The 20682-nt window shown below is 42.9% G+C and overlaps 6 non-coding genes and 1 pseudogene across 6 annotated transcripts; all 7 read right to left on the bottom strand.

The window, feature by feature from the left end:
- Positions 1-16536: 16536 nt before the first annotated feature.
- Positions 16537-16700, bottom strand: LOC135033299 (U1 spliceosomal RNA). Its single transcript, XR_010228689.1, has one exon. It is a non-coding gene; the product is annotated as a U1 spliceosomal RNA (small nuclear RNA).
- A 674-nt stretch (positions 16701-17374) lies between these two features.
- LOC135033346 (U1 spliceosomal RNA) lies at positions 17375-17537 on the bottom strand. Its single transcript, XR_010228728.1, has one exon. It is a non-coding gene; the product is annotated as a U1 spliceosomal RNA (small nuclear RNA).
- Positions 17538-17689: 152 nt separating this feature from the next.
- LOC135033306 (U1 spliceosomal RNA) lies at positions 17690-17853 on the bottom strand. The gene has a single exon (XR_010228696.1). It is a non-coding gene; the product is annotated as a U1 spliceosomal RNA (small nuclear RNA).
- Positions 17854-18548: 695 nt separating this feature from the next.
- On the bottom strand, positions 18549-18690 carry LOC135033374 (U1 spliceosomal RNA; annotated as a pseudogene).
- Positions 18691-18842: 152 nt separating this feature from the next.
- On the bottom strand, positions 18843-19006 carry LOC135033276 (U1 spliceosomal RNA). The gene has a single exon (XR_010228666.1). It is a non-coding gene; the product is annotated as a U1 spliceosomal RNA (small nuclear RNA).
- A 671-nt stretch (positions 19007-19677) lies between these two features.
- On the bottom strand, positions 19678-19841 carry LOC135033379 (U1 spliceosomal RNA). Its single transcript, XR_010228752.1, has one exon. It is a non-coding gene; the product is annotated as a U1 spliceosomal RNA (small nuclear RNA).
- Positions 19842-19993: 152 nt separating this feature from the next.
- On the bottom strand, positions 19994-20157 carry LOC135033485 (U1 spliceosomal RNA). The gene has a single exon (XR_010228848.1). It is a non-coding gene; the product is annotated as a U1 spliceosomal RNA (small nuclear RNA).
- Positions 20158-20682: the final 525 nt, after the last annotated feature.

Raw genomic sequence — 20682 nt, 5'->3', positions numbered from 1 at the left:
GTCCTTCGTTTGGGAGAAAAATGCAAAGGTACAAGACAGCTTTTCCTTGCCAATATCTCTCTTTTGCAAAGAGCTACGCATTGGAAAATTCAGGGCTATGTCGTGTAGATGATGGCCTAACAGGAGGCTTTAAAATTTTCTTTCTAGTGACCTTCGTTTGGTAGAAAAATGCAAAGGTACAAGACAGCTTTTCCTTGCCAATATCTCTCTTTTGCAAAGAGCTGCGCATTGGAAAATTCAGGGCTATGTCGTGTAGATGATGGCCTAACAGGAGGCTTTAAAATATTCTTTCTAGTGTCCTTCGTTTGGGAGAAAAATGCAATGGTACAAGACAGCTTTTCCTTGCCAATATCTCTCTTTTGCAAAGAGCTGCGCATTGGAAAATTCAGGGCTATGTCGTGTAGATGATGGCCTAACAGGAGGCTTTAAAATTTTCTTTCTAGTGGCCTTCGTTTGGGAGAAAAATGCAAAGGTACAAGACAGCTTTTCCTTGCCAATATCTCTCTTTTGCAAAGAGCTGCGCATTGGAAAATTCAGGGCTATGTCGTGTAGATGATGGCCTAACAGTAGGCTTTAAAATTTTCTTTCTAGTGTCCTTCGTTTGGGAGAAAAATGCAAAGGTACAAGACAGCTTTTCCTTGCCAATATCTCTCTTTTGCAAAGAGCTGCGCATTGGAAAATTCAGGGCTATGTCGTGTAGATGATGGCCTAACAGGAGGCTTTAAAATGTTCTTTCTAGTGTCCTTCGTTTGGGAGAAAAATGCAATGGTACAAGACAGCTTTTCCTTGCCAATATCTCTCTTTTGCAAAGAGCTGCGCATTGGAAAATTCAGGGCTATGTCGTGTAGATGATGGCCTAACAGGAGGCTTTAAAATTTTCTTTCTAGTGTCCTTCGTTTGGGAGAAAAATGCAATGGTACAAGACAGCTTTTCCTTGCCAATATCTCTCTTTTGCAAAGAGCTGCGCATTGGAAAATTCAGGGCTATGTCGTGTAGATGATGGCCTAACAGGAGGCTTTAAAATTTTCTTTCTAGTGACCTTCGTTTGGGAGAAAAATGCAAAGGTACAAGACAGCTTTTCCTTGCCAATATCTCTCTTTTGCAAAGAGCTGCGCATTGGAAAATTCAGGGCTATGTCGTGTAGATGATGGCCTAACAGGAGGCTTTAAAATGTTCTTTCTAGTGTCCTTCGTTTGGGAGAAAAATGCAATGGTACAAGACAGCTTTTCCTTGCCAATATCTCTCTTTTGCAAAGAGCTGCGCATTGGAAAATTCAGGGCTATGTCGTGTAGATGATGGCCTAACAGGAGGCTTTAAAATTTTCTTTCTATTGACCTTCGTTTGGGAGAAAAATGCAAAGGTACAAGACAGCTTTTCCTTGCCAATATCTCTCTTTTGCAAAGAGCTGCGCATTGGAAAATTCAGGGCTATGTCGTGTAGATGATGGCCTAACAGGAGGCTTTAAAATTTTCTTTCTAGTGACCTTCGTTTGGGAGAAAAATGCAAAGGTACAAGACAGCTTTTCCTTGCCAATATCTCTCTTTTGCAAAGAGCTGCGCATTGGAAAATTCAGGGCTATGTCGTGTAGATGATGGCCTAACAGGAGGCTTTAAAATTTTCTTTCTAGTGCCCTTCGTTTGGGAGAAAAATGCAATGGTACAAGACAGCTTTTCCTTGCCAATATCTCTCTTTTGCAAAGAGCTGCGCATTGGAAAATTCAGGGCTATGTCGTGTAGATGATGGCCTAACAGGAGGCTTTAAAATTTTCTTTCTAGTGTCCTTCGTTTGGGAGAAAAATGCAAAGGTACAAGACAGCTTTTCCTTTCCAATATCTCTCTTTTGCAAAGAGCTACGCATTGGAAAATTCAGGGCTATGTCGTGTAGATGATGGCCTAACAGGAGGCTTTAAAATTTTCTTTCTAGTGACCTTCGTTTGGTAGAAAAATGCAAAGGTACAAGACAGCTTTTCCTTGCCAATATCTCTCTTTTGCAAAGAGCTGCGCATTGGAAAATTCAGGGCTATGTCGTGTAGATGATGGCCTAACAGGAGGCTTTAAAATTTTCTTTCTAGTGTCCTTCGTTTGGGAGAAAAATGCAATGGAACAAGACAGCTTTTCCTTGCCAATATCTCTCTTTTGCAAAGAGCTGCGCATTGGAAAATTCAGGGTTATGTCGTGTAGATGATGGCCTAACAGGAGGCTTTAAAATTTTCTTTCTAGTGCCCTTCGTTTGGGAGAAAAATGCAATGGTACAAGACAGCTTTTCCTTGCCAATATCTCTCTTTTGCAAAGAGCTGCGCATTGGAAAATTTAGGGCTATGTCGTGTAGATGATGGCCTAACAGGAGGCTTTAAAATTTTCTTTCTAGTGTCCTTCGTTTGGGAGAAAAATGCAATGGTACAAGACAGCTTTTCCTTGCCAATATTTCTCTTTTGCAAAGAGCTGCGCATTGGAAAATTCAGGGCTATGTCGTGTAGATGATGGCCTAACAGGAGGCTTTAAAATTTTCTTTCTAGTGACCTTCGTTTGGGAGAAAAATGCAAAGGTACAAGACAGCTTTTCCTTGCCAATATCTCTCTTTTGCAAAGAGCTGCGCATTGGAAAATTCAGGGCTATGTCGTGTAGATGATGGCCTAACAGGAGGCTTTAAAATTTTCTTTCTAGTGACCTTCGTTTGGGAGAAAAATGCAAAGGTACAAGACAGCTTTTCCTTGCCAATATCTCTCTTTTGCAAAGAGCTGCGCATTGGAAAATTCAGGGCTATGTCGTGTAGATGATGGCCTAACAGGAGGCTTTAAAATTTTCTTTCTAGTGCCCTTCGTTTGGGAGAAAAATGCAATGGTACAAGACAGCTTTTCCTTGCCAATATCTCTCTTTTGCAAAGAGCTGCGCATTGGAAAATTCAGGGCTATGTCGTGTAGATGATGGCCTAACAGGAGGCTTTAAAATTTTCTTTCTAGTGTCCTTCGTTTGGGAGAAAAATGCAAAGGTACAAGACAGCTTTTCCTTGCCAATATCTCTCTTTTGCAAAGAGCTACGCATTGGAAAATTCAGGGCTATGTCGTGTAGATGATGGCCTAACAGGAGGCTTTAAAATTTTCTTTCTAGTGACCTTCGTTTGGTAGAAAAATGCAAAGGTACAAGACAGCTTTTCCTTGCCAATATCTCTCTTTTGCAAAGAGCTGCGCATTGGAAAATTCAGGGCTATGTCGTGTAGATGATGGCCTAACAGGAGGCTTTAAAATATTCTTTCTAGTGTCCTTCGTTTGGGAGAAAAATGCAATGGTACAAGACAGCTTTTCCTTGCCAATATCTCTCTTTTGCAAAGAGCTGCGCATTGGAAAATTCAGGGCTATGTCGTGTAGATGATGGCCTAACAGGAGGCTTTAAAATTTTCTTTCTAGTGGCCTTCGTTTGGGAGAAAAATGCAAAGGTACAAGACAGCTTTTCCTTGCCAATATCTCTCTTTTGCAAAGAGCTGCGCATTGGAAAATTCAGGGCTATGTCGTGTAGATGATGGCCTAACAGTAGGCTTTAAAATTTTCTTTCTAGTGTCCTTCGTTTGGGAGAAAAATGCAAAGGTACAAGACAGCTTTTCCTTGCCAATATCTCTCTTTTGCAAAGAGCTGCGCATTGGAAAATTCAGGGCTATGTCGTGTAGATGATGGCCTAACAGGAGGCTTTAAAATGTTCTTTCTAGTGTCCTTCGTTTGGGAGAAAAATGCAATGGTACAAGACAGCTTTTCCTTGCCAATATCTCTCTTTTGCAAAGAGCTGCGCATTGGAAAATTCAGGGCTATGTCGTGTAGATGATGGCCTAACAGGAGGCTTTAAAATTTTCTTTCTAGTGTCCTTCGTTTGGGAGAAAAATGCAATGGTACAAGACAGCTTTTCCTTGCCAATATCTCTCTTTTGCAAAGAGCTGCGCATTGGAAAATTCAGGGCTATGTCGTGTAGATGATGGCCTAACAGGAGGCTTTAAAATTTTCTTTCTAGTGACCTTCGTTTGGGAGAAAAATGCAAAGGTACAAGACAGCTTTTCCTTGCCAATATCTCTCTTTTGCAAAGAGCTGCGCATTGGAAAATTCAGGGCTATGTCGTGTAGATGATGGCCTAACAGGAGGCTTTAAAATGTTCTTTCTAGTGTCCTTCGTTTGGGAGAAAAATGCAATGGTACAAGACAGCTTTTCCTTGCCAATATCTCTCTTTTGCAAAGAGCTGCGCATTGGAAAATTCAGGGCTATGTCGTGTAGATGATGGCCTAACAGGAGGCTTTAAAATTTTCTTTCTAGTGACCTTCGTTTGGGAGAAAAATGCAAAGGTACAAGACAGCTTTTCCTTGCCAATATCTCTCTTTTGCAAAGAGCTGCGCATTGGAAAATTTAGGGCTATGTCGTGTAGATGATGGCCTAACAGGAGGCTTTAAAATTTTCTTTCTAGTGTCCTTCGTTTGGGAGAAAAATGCAATGGTACAAGACAGCTTTTCCTTGCCAATATTTCTCTTTTGCAAAGAGCTGCGCATTGGAAAATTCAGGGCTATGTCGTGTAGATGATGGCCTAACAGGAGGCTTTAAAATTTTCTTTCTAGTGACCTTCGTTTGGGAGAAAAATGCAAAGGTACAAGACAGCTTTTCCTTGCCAATATCTCTCTTTTGCAAAGAGCTGCGCATTGGAAAATTCAGGGCTATGTCGTGTAGATGATGGCCTAACAGGAGGCTTTAAAATTTTCTTTCTAGTGACCTTCGTTTGGGAGAAAAATGCAAAGGTACAAGACAGCTTTTCCTTGCCAATATCTCTCTTTTGCAAAGAGCTGCGCATTGGAAAATTCAGGGCTATGTCGTGTAGATGATGGCCTAACAGGAGGCTTTAAAATTTTATTTCTAGTGCCCTTCGTTTGGGAGAAAAATGCAATGGTACAAGACAGCTTTTCCTTGCCAATATCTCTCTTTTGCAAAGAGCTGCGCATTGGAAAATTCAGGGCTATGTCGTGTAGATGATGGCCTAACAGGAGGCTTTAAAATTTTCTTTCTAGTGTCCTTCGTTTGGGAGAAAAATGCAAAGGTACAAGACAGCTTTTCCTTGCCAATATCTCTCTTTTGCAAAGAGCTACGCATTGGAAAATTCAGGGCTATGTCGTGTAGATGATGGCCTAACAGGAGGCTTTAAAATTTTCTTTCTAGTGACCTTCGTTTGGTAGAAAAATGCAAAGGTACAAGACAGCTTTTCCTTGCCAATATCTCTCTTTTGCAAAGAGCTGCGCATTGGAAAATTCAGGGCTATGTCGTGTAGATGATGGCCTAACAGGAGGCTTTAAAATATTCTTTCTAGTGTCCTTCGTTTGGGAGAAAAATGCAATGGTACAAGACAGCTTTTCCTTGCCAATATCTCTCTTTTGCAAAGAGCTGCGCATTGGAAAATTCAGGGCTATGTCGTGTAGATGATGGCCTAACAGGAGGCTTTAAAATTTTCTTTCTAGTGGCCTTCGTTTGGGAGAAAAATGCAAAGGTACAAGACAGCTTTTCCTTGCCAATATCTCTCTTTTGCAAAGAGCTGCGCATTGGAAAATTCAGGGCTATGTCGTGTAGATGATGGCCTAACAGTAGGCTTTAAAATTTTCTTTCTAGTGTCCTTCGTTTGGGAGAAAAATGCAAAGGTACAAGACAGCTTTTCCTTGCCAATATCTCTCTTTTGCAAAGAGCTGCGCATTGGAAAATTCAGGGCTATGTCGTGTAGATGATGGCCTAACAGGAGGCTTTAAAATGTTCTTTCTAGTGTCCTTCGTTTGGGAGAAAAATGCAATGGTACAAGACAGCTTTTCCTTGCCAATATCTCTCTTTTGCAAAGAGCTGCGCATTGGAAAATTCAGGGCTATGTCGTGTAGATGATGGCCTAACAGGAGGCTTTAAAATTTTCTTTCTAGTGTCCTTCGTTTGGGAGAAAAATGCAATGGTACAAGACAGCTTTTCCTTGCCAATATCTCTCTTTTGCAAAGAGCTGCGCATTGGAAAATTCAGGGCTATGTCGTGTAGATGATGGCCTAACAGGAGGCTTTAAAATTTTCTTTCTCGTGACCTTCGTTTGGGAGAAAAATGCAAAGGTACAAGACAGCTTTTCCTTGCCAATATCTCTCTTTTGCAAAGAGCTGCGCATTGGAAAATTCAGGGCTATGTCGTGTAGATGATGGCCTAACAGGAGGCTTTAAAATGTTCTTTCTAGTGTCCTTCGTTTGGGAGAAAAATGCAATGGTACAAGACAGCTTTTCCTTGCCAATATCTCTCTTTTGCAAAGAGCTGCGCATTGGAAAATTCAGGGCTATGTCGTGTAGATGATGGCCTAACAGGAGGCTTTAAAATTTTCTTTCTATTGACCTTCGTTTGGGAGAAAAATGCAAAGGTACAAGACAGCTTTTCCTTGCCAATATCTCTCTTTTGCAAAGAGCTGCGCATTGGAAAATTCAGGGCTATGTCGTGTAGATGATGGCCTAACAGGAGGCTTTAAAATTTTCTTTCTAGTGACCTTCGTTTGGGAGAAAAATGCAAAGGTACAAGACAGCTTTTCCTTGCCAATATCTCTCTTTTGCAAAGAGCTGCGCATTGGAAAATTCAGGGCTATGTCGTGTAGATGATGGCCTAACAGGAGGCTTTAAAATTTTCTTTCTAGTGCCCTTCGTTTGGGAGAAAAATGCAATGGTACAAGACAGCTTTTCCTTGCCAATATCTCTCTTTTGCAAAGAGCTGCGCATTGGAAAATTCAGGGCTATGTCGTGTAGATGATGGCCTAACAGGAGGCTTTAAAATTTTCTTTCTAGTGTCCTTCGTTTGGGAGAAAAATGCAAAGGTACAAGACAGCTTTTCCTTTCCAATATCTCTCTTTTGCAAAGAGCTACGCATTGGAAAATTCAGGGCTATGTCGTGTAGATGATGGCCTAACAGGAGGCTTTAAAATTTTCTTTCTAGTGACCTTCGTTTGGGAGAAAAATGCAAAGGTACAAGACAGCTTTTCCTTGCCAATATCTCTCTTTTGCAAAGAGCTGCGCATTGGAAAATTCAGGGCTATGTCGTGTAGATGATGGCCTAACAGGAGGCTTTAAAATTTTCTTTCTAGTGTCCTTCGTTTGGGAGAAAAATGCAATGGAACAAGACAGCTTTTCCTTGCCAATATCTCTCTTTTGCAAAGAGCTGCGCATTGGAAAATTCAGGGTTATGTCGTGTAGATGATGGCCTAACAGGAGGCTTTAAAATTTTCTTTCTAGTGCCCTTCGTTTGGGAGAAAAATGCAATGGTACAAGACAGCTTTTCCTTGCCAATATCTCTCTTTTGCAAAGAGCTGCGCATTGGAAAATTTAGGGCTATGTCGTGTAGATGATGGCCTAACAGGAGGCTTTAAAATTTTCTTTCTAGTGTCCTTCGTTTGGGAGAAAAATGCAATGGTACAAGACAGCTTTTCCTTGCCAATATTTCTCTTTTGCAAAGAGCTGCGCATTGGAAAATTCAGGGCTATGTCGTGTAGATGATGGCCTAACAGGAGGCTTTAAAATTTTCTTTCTAGTGACCTTCGTTTGGGAGAAAAATGCAAAGGTACAAGACAGCTTTTCCTTGCCAATATCTCTCTTTTGCAAAGAGCTGCGCATTGGAAAATTCAGGGCTATGTCGTGTAGATGATGGCCTAACAGGAGGCTTTAAAATTTTCTTTCTAGTGACCTTCGTTTGGGAGAAAAATGCAAAGGTACAAGACAGCTTTTCCTTGCCAATATCTCTCTTTTGCAAAGAGCTGCGCATTGGAAAATTCAGGGCTATGTCGTGTAGATGATGGCCTAACAGGAGGCTTTAAAATTTTCTTTCTAGTGCCCTTCGTTTGGGAGAAAAATGCAATGGTACAAGACAGCTTTTCCTTGCCAATATCTCTCTTTTGCAAAGAGCTGCGCATTGGAAAATTCAGGGCTATGTCGTGTAGATGATGGCCTAACAGGAGGCTTTAAAATTTTCTTTCTAGTGTCCTTCGTTTGGGAGAAAAATGCAAAGGTACAAGACAGCTTTTCCTTGCCAATATCTCTCTTTTGCAAAGAGCTACGCATTGGAAAATTCAGGGCTATGTCGTGTAGATGATGGCCTAACAGGAGGCTTTAAAATTTTCTTTCTAGTGACCTTCGTTTGGTAGAAAAATGCAAAGGTACAAGACAGCTTTTCCTTGCCAATATCTCTCTTTTGCAAAGAGCTGCGCATTGGAAAATTCAGGGCTATGTCGTGTAGATGATGGCCTAACAGGAGGCTTTAAAATATTCTTTCTAGTGTCCTTCGTTTGGGAGAAAAATGCAATGGTACAAGACAGCTTTTCCTTGCCAATATCTCTCTTTTGCAAAGAGCTGCGCATTGGAAAATTCAGGGCTATGTCGTGTAGATGATGGCCTAACAGGAGGCTTTAAAATTTTCTTTCTAGTGGCCTTCGTTTGGGAGAAAAATGCAAAGGTACAAGACAGCTTTTCCTTGCCAATATCTCTCTTTTGCAAAGAGCTGCGCATTGGAAAATTCAGGGCTATGTCGTGTAGATGATGGCCTAACAGTAGGCTTTAAAATTTTCTTTCTAGTGTCCTTCGTTTGGGAGAAAAATGCAAAGGTACAAGACAGCTTTTCCTTGCCAATATCTCTCTTTTGCAAAGAGCTGCGCATTGGAAAATTCAGGGCTATGTCGTGTAGATGATGGCCTAACAGGAGGCTTTAAAATGTTCTTTCTAGTGTCCTTCGTTTGGGAGAAAAATGCAATGGTACAAGACAGCTTTTCCTTGCCAATATCTCTCTTTTGCAAAGAGCTGCGCATTGGAAAATTCAGGGCTATGTCGTGTAGATGATGGCCTAACAGGAGGCTTTAAAATTTTCTTTCTAGTGTCCTTCGTTTGGGAGAAAAATGCAATGGTACAAGACAGCTTTTCCTTGCCAATATCTCTCTTTTGCAAAGAGCTGCGCATTGGAAAATTCAGGGCTATGTCGTGTAGATGATGGCCTAACAGGAGGCTTTAAAATTTTCTTTCTAGTGACCTTCGTTTGGGAGAAAAATGCAAAGGTACAAGACAGCTTTTCCTTGCCAATATCTCTCTTTTGCAAAGAGCTGCGCATTGGAAAATTCAGGGCTATGTCGTGTAGATGATGGCCTAACAGGAGGCTTTAAAATGTTCTTTCTAGTGTCCTTCGTTTGGGAGAAAAATGCAATGGTACAAGACAGCTTTTCCTTGCCAATATCTCTCTTTTGCAAAGAGCTGCGCATTGGAAAATTCAGGGCTATGTCGTGTAGATGATGGCCTAACAGGAGGCTTTAAAATTTTCTTTCTAGTGACCTTCGTTTGGGAGAAAAATGCAAAGGTACAAGACAGCTTTTCCTTGCCAATATCTCTCTTTTGCAAAGAGCTGCGCATTGGAAAATTCAGGGCTATGTCGTGTAGATGATGGCCTAACAGGAGGCTTTAAAATTTTCTTTCTAGTGACCTTCGTTTGGGAGAAAAATGCAAAGGTACAAGACAGCTTTTCCTTGCCAATATCTCTCTTTTGCAAAGAGCTGCGCATTGGAAAATTCAGGGCTATGTCGTGTAGATGATGGCCTAACAGGAGGCTTTAAAATTTTCTTTCTAGTGCCCTTCGTTTGGGAGAAAAATGCAATGGTACAAGACAGCTTTTCCTTGCCAATATCTCTCTTTTGCAAAGAGCTGCGCATTGGAAAATTCAGGGCTATGTCGTGTAGATGATGGCCTAACAGGAGGCTTTAAAATTTTCTTTCTAGTGTCCTTCGTTTGGGAGAAAAATGCAAAGGTACAAGACAGCTTTTCCTTTCCAATATCTCTCTTTTGCAAAGAGCTACGCATTGGAAAATTCAGGGCTATGTCGTGTAGATGATGGCCTAACAGGAGGCTTTAAAATTTTCTTTCTAGTGACCTTCGTTTGGTAGAAAAATGCAAAGGTACAAGACAGCTTTTCCTTGCCAATATCTCTCTTTTGCAAAGAGCTGCGCATTGGAAAATTCAGGGCTATGTCGTGTAGATGATGGCCTAACAGGAGGCTTTAAAATTTTCTTTCTAGTGTCCTTCGTTTGGGAGAAAAATGCAATGGAACAAGACAGCTTTTCCTTGCCAATATCTCTCTTTTGCAAAGAGCTGCGCATTGGAAAATTCAGGGTTATGTCGTGTAGATGATGGCCTAACAGGAGGCTTTAAAATTTTCTTTCTAGTGCCCTTCGTTTGGGAGAAAAATGCAATGGTACAAGACAGCTTTTCCTTGCCAATATCTCTCTTTTGCAAAGAGCTGCGCATTGGAAAATTCAGGGCTATGTCGTGTAGATGATGGCCTAACAGGAGGCTTTAAAATTTTCTTTCTAGTGTCCTTCGTTTGGGAGAAAAATGCAAAGGTACAAGACAGCTTTTCCTTGCCAATATCTCTCTTTTGCAAAGAGCTACGCATTGGAAAATTCAGGGCTATGTCGTGTAGATGATGGCCTAACAGGAGGCTTTAAAATTTTCTTTCTAGTGACCTTCGTTTGGTAGAAAAATGCAAAGGTACAAGACAGCTTTTCCTTGCCAATATCTCTCTTTTGCAAAGAGCTGCGCATTGGAAAATTCAGGGCTATGTCGTGTAGATGATGGCCTAACAGGAGGCTTTAAAATATTCTTTCTAGTGTCCTTCGTTTGGGAGAAAAATGCAATGGTACAAGACAGCTTTTCCTTGCCAATATCTATTTTTTGCAAAGAGCTGCGCATTGGAAAATTCAGGGCTATGTCGTGTAGATGATGGCCTAACAGGAGGCTTTAAAATTTTCTTTCTAGTGACCTTCGTTTGGGAGAAAAATGCAAAGGTACAAGACAGCTTTTCCTTGCCAATATCTCTCTTTTGCAAAGAGCTGCGCATTGGAAAATTCAGGGCTATGTCGTGTAGATGATGGCCTAACAGGAGGCTTTAAAATTTTCTTTCTAGTGTCCTTCGTTTGGGAGAAAAATGCAATGGTACAAGACAGCTTTTCCTTGCCAATATCTCTCTTTTGCAAAGAGCTGCGCATTGGAAAATTCAGGGCTATGTCGTGTAGATGATGGCCTAAAAGGAGGCTTTAAAATTTTCTTTCTAGTGTCCTTCGTTTGGGAGAAAAATGCAATGGTACAAGACAGCTTTTCCTTGCCAATATCTCTCTTTTGCAAAGAGCTGCGCATTGGAAAATTCAGGGCTATGTCGTGTAGATGATGGCCTAACAGGAGGCTTTAAAATTTTCTTTCTAGTGTCCTTCGTTTGGGAGAAAAATGCCAAGGTACAAGACAGCTTTTCCTTGCCAATATCTCTCTTTTGCAAAGAGCTGCGCATTGGAAAATTAAGGGCTATGTCGTGTAGATGATGGCCTAACAGGAGGCTTTAAAATTTTCTTTCTAGTGTCCTTCGTTTGGGAGAAAAACGCAATGGTACAAGACAGCTTTTCCTTGCCAATATCTCTCTTTTGCAAAGAGCTGCGCATTGGAAAATTCAGGGCTATGTCGTGTAGATGATGGCCTAACAGGAGGCTTTAAAATTTTCTTTCTAGTGACCTTCGTTTGGGAGAAAAATGCAAAGGTACAAGACAGCTTTTCCTTGCCAATATCTCTCTTTTGCAAAGAGCTGCGCATTGGAAAATTTAGGGCTATGTCGTGTAGATGATGGCCTAACAGGAGGCTTTAAAATTTTCTTTCTAGTGTCCTTCGTTTGGGAGAAAAATGCAATGGTACAAGACAGCTTTTCCTTGCCAATATTTCTCTTTTGCAAAGAGCTGCGCATTGGAAAATTCAGGGCTATGTCGTGTAGATGATGGCCTAACAGGAGGCTTTAAAATTTTCTTTCTAGTGACCTTCGTTTGGGAGAAAAATGCAAAGGTACAAGACAGCTTTTCCTTGCCAATATCTCTCTTTTGCAAAGAGCTGCGCATTGGAAAATTCAGGGCTATGTCGTGTAGATGATGGCCTAACAGGAGGCTTTAAAATTTTCTTTCTAGTGACCTTCGTTTGGGAGAAAAATGCAAAGGTACAAGACAGCTTTTCCTTGCCAATATCTCTCTTTTGCAAAGAGCTGCGCATTGGAAAATTCAGGGCTATGTCGTGTAGATGATGGCCTAACAGGAGGCTTTAAAATTTTCTTTCTAGTGCCCTTCGTTTGGGAGAAAAATGCAATGGTACAAGACAGCTTTTCCTTGCCAATATCTCTCTTTTGCAAAGAGCTGCGCATTGGAAAATTCAGGGCTATGTCGTGTAGATGATGGCCTAACAGGAGGCTTTAAAATTTTCTTTCTAGTGTCCTTCGTTTGGGAGAAAAATGCAAAGGTACAAGACAGCTTTTCCTTGCCAATATCTCTCTTTTGCAAAGAGCTACGCATTGGAAAATTCAGGGCTATGTCGTGTAGATGATGGCCTAACAGGAGGCTTTAAAATTTTCTTTCTAGTGACCTTCGTTTGGTAGAAAAATGCAAAGGTACAAGACAGCTTTTCCTTGCCAATATCTCTCTTTTGCAAAGAGCTGCGCATTGGAAAATTCAGGGCTATGTCGTGTAGATGATGGCCTAACAGGAGGCTTTAAAATATTCTTTCTAGTGTCCTTCGTTTGGGAGAAAAATGCAATGGTACAAGACAGCTTTTCCTTGCCAATATCTCTCTTTTGCAAAGAGCTGCGCATTGGAAAATTCAGGGCTATGTCGTGTAGATGATGGCCTAACAGGAGGCTTTAAAATTTTCTTTCTAGTGGCCTTCGTTTGGGAGAAAAATGCAAAGGTACAAGACAGCTTTTCCTTGCCAATATCTCTCTTTTGCAAAGAGCTGCGCATTGGAAAATTCAGGGCTATGTCGTGTAGATGATGGCCTAACAGTAGGCTTTAAAATTTTCTTTCTAGTGTCCTTCGTTTGGGAGAAAAATGCAAAGGTACAAGACAGCTTTTCCTTGCCAATATCTCTCTTTTGCAAAGAGCTGCGCATTGGAAAATTCAGGGCTATGTCGTGTAGATGATGGCCTAACAGGAGGCTTTAAAATGTTCTTTCTAGTGTCCTTCGTTTGGGAGAAAAATGCAATGGTACAAGACAGCTTTTCCTTGCCAATATCTCTCTTTTGCAAAGAGCTGCGCATTGGAAAATTCAGGGCTATGTCGTGTAGATGATGGCCTAACAGGAGGCTTTAAAATTTTCTTTCTAGTGTCCTTCGTTTGGGAGAAAAATGCAATGGTACAAGACAGCTTTACCTTGCCAATATCTCTCTTTTGCAAAGAGCTGCGCATTGGAAAATTCAGGGCTATGTCGTGTAGATGATGGCCTAACAGGAGGCTTTAAAATTTTCTTTCTAGTGACCTTCGTTTGGGAGAAAAATGCAAAGGTACAAGACAGCTTTTCCTTGCCAATATCTCTCTTTTGCAAAGAGCTGCGCATTGGAAAATTCAGGGCTATGTCGTGTAGATGATGGCCTAACAGGAGGCTTTAAAATGTTCTTTCTAGTGTCCTTCGTTTGGGAGAAAAATGCAATGGTACAAGACAGCTTTTCCTTGCCAATATCTCTCTTTTGCAAAGAGCTGCGCATTGGAAAATTCAGGGCTATGTCGTGTAGATGATGGCCTAACAGGAGGCTTTAAAATTTTCTTTCTAGTGTCCTTCGTTTGGGAGAAAAATGCAATGGTACAAGACAGCTTTTCCTTGCCAATATCTCTCTTTTGCAAAGAGCTGCGCATTGGAAAATTCAGGGCTATGTCGTGTAGATGATGGCCTAACAGGAGGCTTTAAAATTTTCTTTCTAGTGACCTTCGTTTGGGAGAAAAATGCAAAGGTACAAGACAGCTTTTCCTTGCCAATATCTCTCTTTTGCAAAGAGCTGCGCATTGGAAAATTCAGGGCTATGTCGTGTAGATGATGGCCTAACAGGAGGCTTTAAAATTTTCTTTCTAGTGCCCTTCGTTTGGGAGAAAAATGCAATGGTACAAGACAGCTTTTCCTTGCCAATATCTCTCTTTTGCAAAGAGCTGCGCATTGGAAAATTCAGGGCTATGTCGTGTAGATGATGGCCTAACAGGAGGCTTTAAAATTTTCTTTCTAGTGACCTTCGTTTGGGAGAAAAATGCAAAGGTACAAGACAGCTTTTCCTTGCCAATATCTCTCTTTTGCAAAGAGCTGCGCATTGGAAAATTTAGGGCTATGTCGTGTAGATGATGGCCTAACAGGAGGCTTTAAAATTTTCTTTCTAGTGACCTTCGTTTGGGAGAAAAATGCAAAGGTACAAGACAGCTTTTCCTTGCCAATATCTCTCTTTTGCAAAGAGCTGCGCATTGGAAAATTCAGGGCTATGTCGTGTAGATGATGGCCTAACAGGAGGCTTTAAAATTTTCTTTCTAGTGCCCTTCGTTTGGGAGAAAAATGCAATGGTACAAGACAGCTTTTCCTTGCCAATATCTCTCTTTTGCAAAGAGCTACGCATTGGAAAATTCAGGGCTATGTCGTGTAGATGATGGCCTAACGAGGCTTTAAAATTTTCTTTCTAGTGACCTTCGTTTGGTAGAAAAATGCAAAGGTACAAGACAGCTTTTCCTTGCCAATATCTCTCTTTTGCAAAGAGCTGCGCATTGGAAAATTCAGGGCTATGTCGTGTAGATGATGGCCTAACAGGAGGCTTTAAAATATTCTTTCTAGTGTCCTTCGTTTGGGAGAAAAATGCAATGGTACAAGACAGCTTTTCCTTGCCAATATCTCTCTTTTGCAAAGAGCTGCGCATTGGAAAATTCAGGGCTATGTCGTGTAGATGATGGCCTAACAGGAGGCTTTAAAATTTTCTTTCTAGTGACCTTCGTTTGGGAGAAAAATGCAAAGGTACAAGACAGCTTTTCCTTGCCAATATCTCTCTTTTGCAAAGAGCTGCGCATTGGAAAATTCAGGGCTATGTCGTGTAGATGATGGCCTAACAGTAGGCTTTAAAATTTTCTTTCTAGTGTCCTTCGTTTGGGAGAAAAATGCAAAGGTACAAGACAGCTTTTCCTTGCCAATATCTCTCTTTTGCAAAGAGCTGCGCATTGGAAAATTCAGGGCTATGTCGTGTAGATGATGGCCTAACAGGAGGCTTTAAAATGTTCTTTCTAGTGTCCTTCGTTTGGGAGAAAAATGCAATGGTACAAGACAGCTTTTCCTTGCCAATATCTCTCTTTTGCAAAGAGCTGCGCATTGGAAAATTCAGGGCTATGTCGTGTAGATGATGGCCTAACAGGAGGCTTTAAAATTTTCTTTCTAGTGTCCTTCGTTTGGGAGAAAAATGCAATGGTACAAGACAGCTTTTCCTTGCCAATATCTCTCTTTTGCAAAGAGCTGCGCATTGGAAAATTCAGGGCTATGTCGTGTAGATGATGGCCTAAAAGGAGGCTTTAAAATTTTCTTTCTAGTGTCCTTCGTTTGGGAGAAAAATGCAATGGTACAAGACAGCTTTTCCTTGCCAATATCTCTCTTTTGCAAAGAGCTGCGCATTGGAAAATTCAGGGCTATGTCGTGTAGATGATGGCCTAACAGGAGGCTTTAAAATTTTCTTTCTAGTGTCCTTCGTTTGGGAGAAAAATGCAATGGTACAAGACAGCTTTTCCTTGCCAATATCTCTCTTTTGCAAAGAGCTGCGCATTGGAAAATTCAGGGCTATGTCGTGTAGATGATGGCCTAACAGGAGGCTTTAAAATTTTCTTTCTAGTGACCTTCGTTTGGGAGAAAAATGCAAAGGTACAAGACAGCTTTTCCTTGCCAATATCTCTCTTTTGCAAAGAGCTGCGCATTGGAAAATTCAGGGCTATGTCGTGTAGATGATGGCCTAACAGGAGGCTTTAAAATTTTCGTTCTAGTGCCCTTCGTTTGGGAGAAAAATGCAATGGTACAAGACAGCTTTTCCTTGCCAATATCTCTCTTTTGCAAAGAGCTGCGCATTGGAAAATTCAGGGCTATGTCGTGTAGATGATGGCCTAACAGGAGGCTTTAACATTTTCTTTCTAGTGACCTTCGTTTGGGAGAAAAATGCAAAGGTACAAGACAGCTTTTCCTTGCCAATATCTCTCTTTTGCAAAGAGCTGCGCATTGGAAAATTCAGGGCTATGTCGTGTAGATGATGGCCTAACAGGAGGCTTTAAAATTTTCTTTCTAGTGACCTTCGTTTGGGAGAAAAATGCAAAGGTACAAGACAGCTTTTCCTTGCCAATATCTCTCTTTTGCAAAGAGCTGCGCATTGGAAAATTCAGGGCTATGTCGTGTAGATGATGGCCTAACAGGAGGCTTTAAAATTTTCTTTCTAGTGCCCTTCGTTTGGGAGAAAAATGCAATGGTACAAGACAGCTTTTCCTTGCCAATATCTCTCTTTTGCAAAGAGCTGCGCATTGGAAAATTCAGGGCTATGTCGTGTAGATGAGGCTAGAGCTGGGGAGGGTCTCTGCTCGGGCACCCCCCTGTCAAGTGAAGGAGATCCAACTGAGGCAGCACAAGGGAACTCTCGAAAGAAGAACAAGGCTAGAGGAAGATCTGAAACAAAGAAATCTGACTTTTACCAGAGCTGACCAGAGGAAAACACAAACACAGTCCCCCACTACCACAAATAAAGCAGTCAAGTTTCCCACATTAAGGGAAATCACAGGGGTCAGCATACCCAGAATGCAATGAATGAACCTCACCCTGGGAGAATAATCTTCATGACCATGGTATCTCCTATGCAAAATAAGTATGATTTGGGATAGAGCTGGGGAGGGCCGCTGCTCAGGCATATCTCTGTCAAGTTAAGGAGATTCAACTGAGGCAGCACAAGGGAACTCTCATCTGGGGACAACAACTGCAGGGAGAACACATATTTTCAGATAAACATGGGAGGGCAGAAGGCTGCCTAATACTGAAGCACCCCCAAACAACAAACCAAATGCAACAACTAGTGCAAGCATTCCTGGGGGAAGGCCTGCCGCAGATGGATTTGCATATGGTGATGTCATCCAAGCAGTGGGTCAAAGTTGGCTTCAACCCTCGTCTGCATATGAAAACAGAAAAGGGGCGTGCAGGGCATGGTGGCCTTTTGCGGCGCTTGTCTGACCCCTAGTTTGCATTAAACACCTCCACCCTCCTTCGGTGTGGGGCTCATGTTGGCTATGCCCCAGCCCCTGAAGCATTCAAGCTGATTTCTTGCAGCAGCTGGGCACTGTAACAGCTCCAGAGCTGCTCTGTAAGGCAAGTAAAAGGGTGTGGGCCCTGCAGCACTACCTGTAGTTTGCATTGTGCATTGGAAGGCACAAAGTAAGCAGACGGGAGGAGAAGTCAGGATAGTGCACAAGGGTATAGAAGGGAGCGGCTGAAGAAAAGAGAAGTGGAAACAGACAGCAAACTAGTCTGGAGAGAGACCTGAGACAAAGAGATCTGAATTATACGAGAGCCGACCAGGGGAAACACAAATTATGCAGTCAAGTTTCCCACATTTGGGGAAATCGCAGGAGCAGCACACCCAGAGTACAATGGGTGAGCCTTGCCCTGGGAGAAGCACCTTCATGATCATAGTATCTCACCTGGCAGGTAAGTAGGAGTTGGGCTAGAGCTGGGGAGGGTCGCTGCTCGTGTACCCCCCTGTAAAGTGAAGGAGATCAAACTGAGGCAGCACAAGGGAACTCTCGAAAGAAGAATAAGGCTAAAGGAAAATCTGAGACAAAGAAATCTGACTTTTACCAGAGCTGACCAGAGGAAAGCACAAACACAGTCTCCCACTACCACAAATAATGCAGTCAAGTTTCCCACATTTGGGGAAATCACAGCGGTCAGCATACCCAAAATGCAATGAATGAACCTCACCCTGGGAGAAAAATCTTCATGACCATGGTATCTCCTATGCAAAATAAGTATGATTTGGAATAGGGCTGGGGAGGGCCGCTGCTCATGCACATCTCTGTCAAGTAAAGGAGATTCAACTGAGGCAGCACAAGGGAACTCTCATCTTGGGACAACAACTGCAGGGAGAACATATATTTTCAGATGAACATGGGAGGGCAGAAGGCTGCCTAATACTGAAGCACCCCCAAACAACAAACCAAATGCAACAACTAGTGCAAGCATTCCTGGGGGAAGGCCTGCCACAGATGGATTTGCATATGGTGATGTCATCCAAGCAGTGGGTCAAAGTTGGCTTCAACCCTCGTCTGCATATGAAAATAAAAAAGGGGTGTGCAGGGCATGGCGGCCTTTTGCGGTGCTTGGATGACCCCTAGTTCGCATTAAACACCTCCACCCTCCTTCGGTGTGGGGCTCATGTTGGCTATGCCCCAGCCCCTGAAGCATTCAAGCTGATTTCTTGCAGCAGCTGGGCACTGTAACAGCTCCAGAGCTGCTCTGTAAAGCAAGTAGAAGGGTGTGGGCCCTGCAGCACTACCTGTAGTTTGCATTGTGCATTGGAAGGCACAAAGTAAGCAGACAGGAGGAGAAGTCAGGAGAGTCCACAAGGGTATAGAAGGGAGGGGCTCAAGAAAAAAGAAGTGGAAACAGACAGCAAACTAGGCTGGAGAGAGACCTGAGACAAAGAGATCTGAATTATATGAGAGCCGACCAGGGGAAACACAAATTATGCAGTCAAGTTTCCCACATTTGGGGAAATCGCAGGGGCAGCACACCCAGAGTGCAATGGGTGAGCCTTGCCCTGGGAGAAGCACCTACATGATCATAGTATCTCACCTGGCAGGTAAGTAGGAGTTGGGCTAGAGCTGGGGAGGGTCGCTGCTCGGGCACCCCCCTGTCAAGTGAAGGAGATCCAACTGAGGCAGCACAAGGGAACTCTCGAAAGAAGAACAAGGCTAGAGGAAGATCTGAGACAAAGAAATCTGACTTTTACCAGAGCTGACCAGAGGAAAGCACAAACACAGTCCCCCACTACCACAAATAATGCAGTTGAGTTTCCCACATTTGGGGAAATCACAGGGGTCAGCATACCCAGAATGCAATGAATGAACCTAACCCTGGGAGAACAATCTTCATGACCATGGTATCTCTTATGCAAAATAAGTATGATTTGGGATAGGGCTGGGGAGGGCCGCTGCTCAGGCACATCTCTGTCAAGTAAAGGAGATTCAACTGAGGCAGCACAAGGGAACTCTCATCTGGGGACAACAACTGCAGGGAGAACACATATTTTCAGATGAACATGGGAGGGCAGAAGGCTGCCTAATACTGAAGCACCCCCAAACAACAAACCAAATGCAACAACTAGTAAAAGCATTCCTGGGAGAAGGTCTGCAGAAGACGGATTTGCATACGGTGATGTCATCCAAGCAGTGGGCCAAAGTTGGCTGGAACCCTCATCTGCATATGAAAAGAGAAAAGGGTTATGCAGGGCATGGCGGCCTTTTGCGGTGCTTGGATGACCCCTAGTTCGCATTAAACACCTCCATTCTCCTTCGGTGTGGGGCTCATGTTGGCTATGCCCCAGCCCCTGAAGTATTCAAGCTGATTTCTTGCAGCAGCTGGGCACTGTAACAGCTCCAGAGCTGCTCTGTAAGGCAAGTAAAAGGGTGTGGGCCCTGCAGCACTACCTGTAGTTCGCATTGTGCGTTGGAAGGCACAAAGTAAGCAGACAGGAGAAGTCAGGAGAGTGCACAAGGGCATAGAAGGCAGGGGCTCAAGAAAAGAGAAGTGGAAACAGACAGCAAACTAGGCTGGAGAGAGACCTGAGACAAAGAGATCTGAATTATACGAGTAGCCGACTAGAGGAAACACAAATTATGCAGTCAAGTGTCCCACATTTGGGGAAATCGTAGGAGCAGCACACCCAGAGTGCAATGGGTGAGCCTTGCCCTGGGAGAAGCACCTTCCTGATCATAGTATCTCACCTGGCAGGTAAGTAGGAGTTGGGCTAGAGCTGGGGAGGGTCGCTGCTCGGGCACCCCCCTGTCAAGTGAAGGAGATCCAACTGAGGCAGCACAAGGAAACTCTCGAAAAAAGAACAAGGCTAGAGGAAGATCTGAGACAAAGAAATCTGTATTTTACCAGAGCTGACCAGAGGAAAGCACAAACACAGTCCCCCACTACCACAAATAATGCAGTCGAGTTTCCCACATTTGGGGAAATCACAGGGGTCAGCATACCCAGAATGCAATGAATGAACCTCACCCTGAGAGAACAATCTTCATGACCATGGTATCTCCTATGCAAAATAAGTATGATTTGGGATAGGGCTGGGGAGGGCCGCTGCTCAGGCACATCTCTGTCAAGTAAAGGAGATTCAACTGAGGCAGCACAAGGGAACTCTCATCAGGGGACAACAACTGCAGGGAGAACACATATTTTCAGATGAACATGGGAGGGCAGAAGGCTGCCTAATACTGAAGCACCCCCAAACAACAAACCAAATGTAACAACTAGTAAAAGCATTCCTGGGAGAAGGTCTGCAGAAGACGGATTTGCATACGGTGATGTCATCCAAGCAGTGGGCCAAAGTTGGCTGGAACCCTCATCTGCATATGAAAAGAGAAAAGGGTTATGCAGGGCATGGCGGCCTTTTGCGGTGCTTGGATGACCCCTAGTTCGCATTAAATACCTCCACCCTCCTTCGGTGTGGGGCTCATGTTGGCTATGCCCCAGCCCCTGAAGCATTCAAGCTGATTTCTTGCAGCAGCTGGGCACTGTAACAGCTCCAGAGCTGCTCTGTACGGCAAGTAAAAGGGTGTGGGCCCTGCAGCACTACCT

This window comes from Pseudophryne corroboree, unplaced genomic scaffold (genome assembly GCF_028390025.1).
Source record: "Pseudophryne corroboree isolate aPseCor3 unplaced genomic scaffold, aPseCor3.hap2 scaffold_571, whole genome shotgun sequence".
Lineage (NCBI taxonomy): Eukaryota > Metazoa > Chordata > Amphibia > Anura > Myobatrachidae > Pseudophryne > Pseudophryne corroboree.
This window is presented reverse-complemented; position numbering and strand designations above follow the sequence as displayed.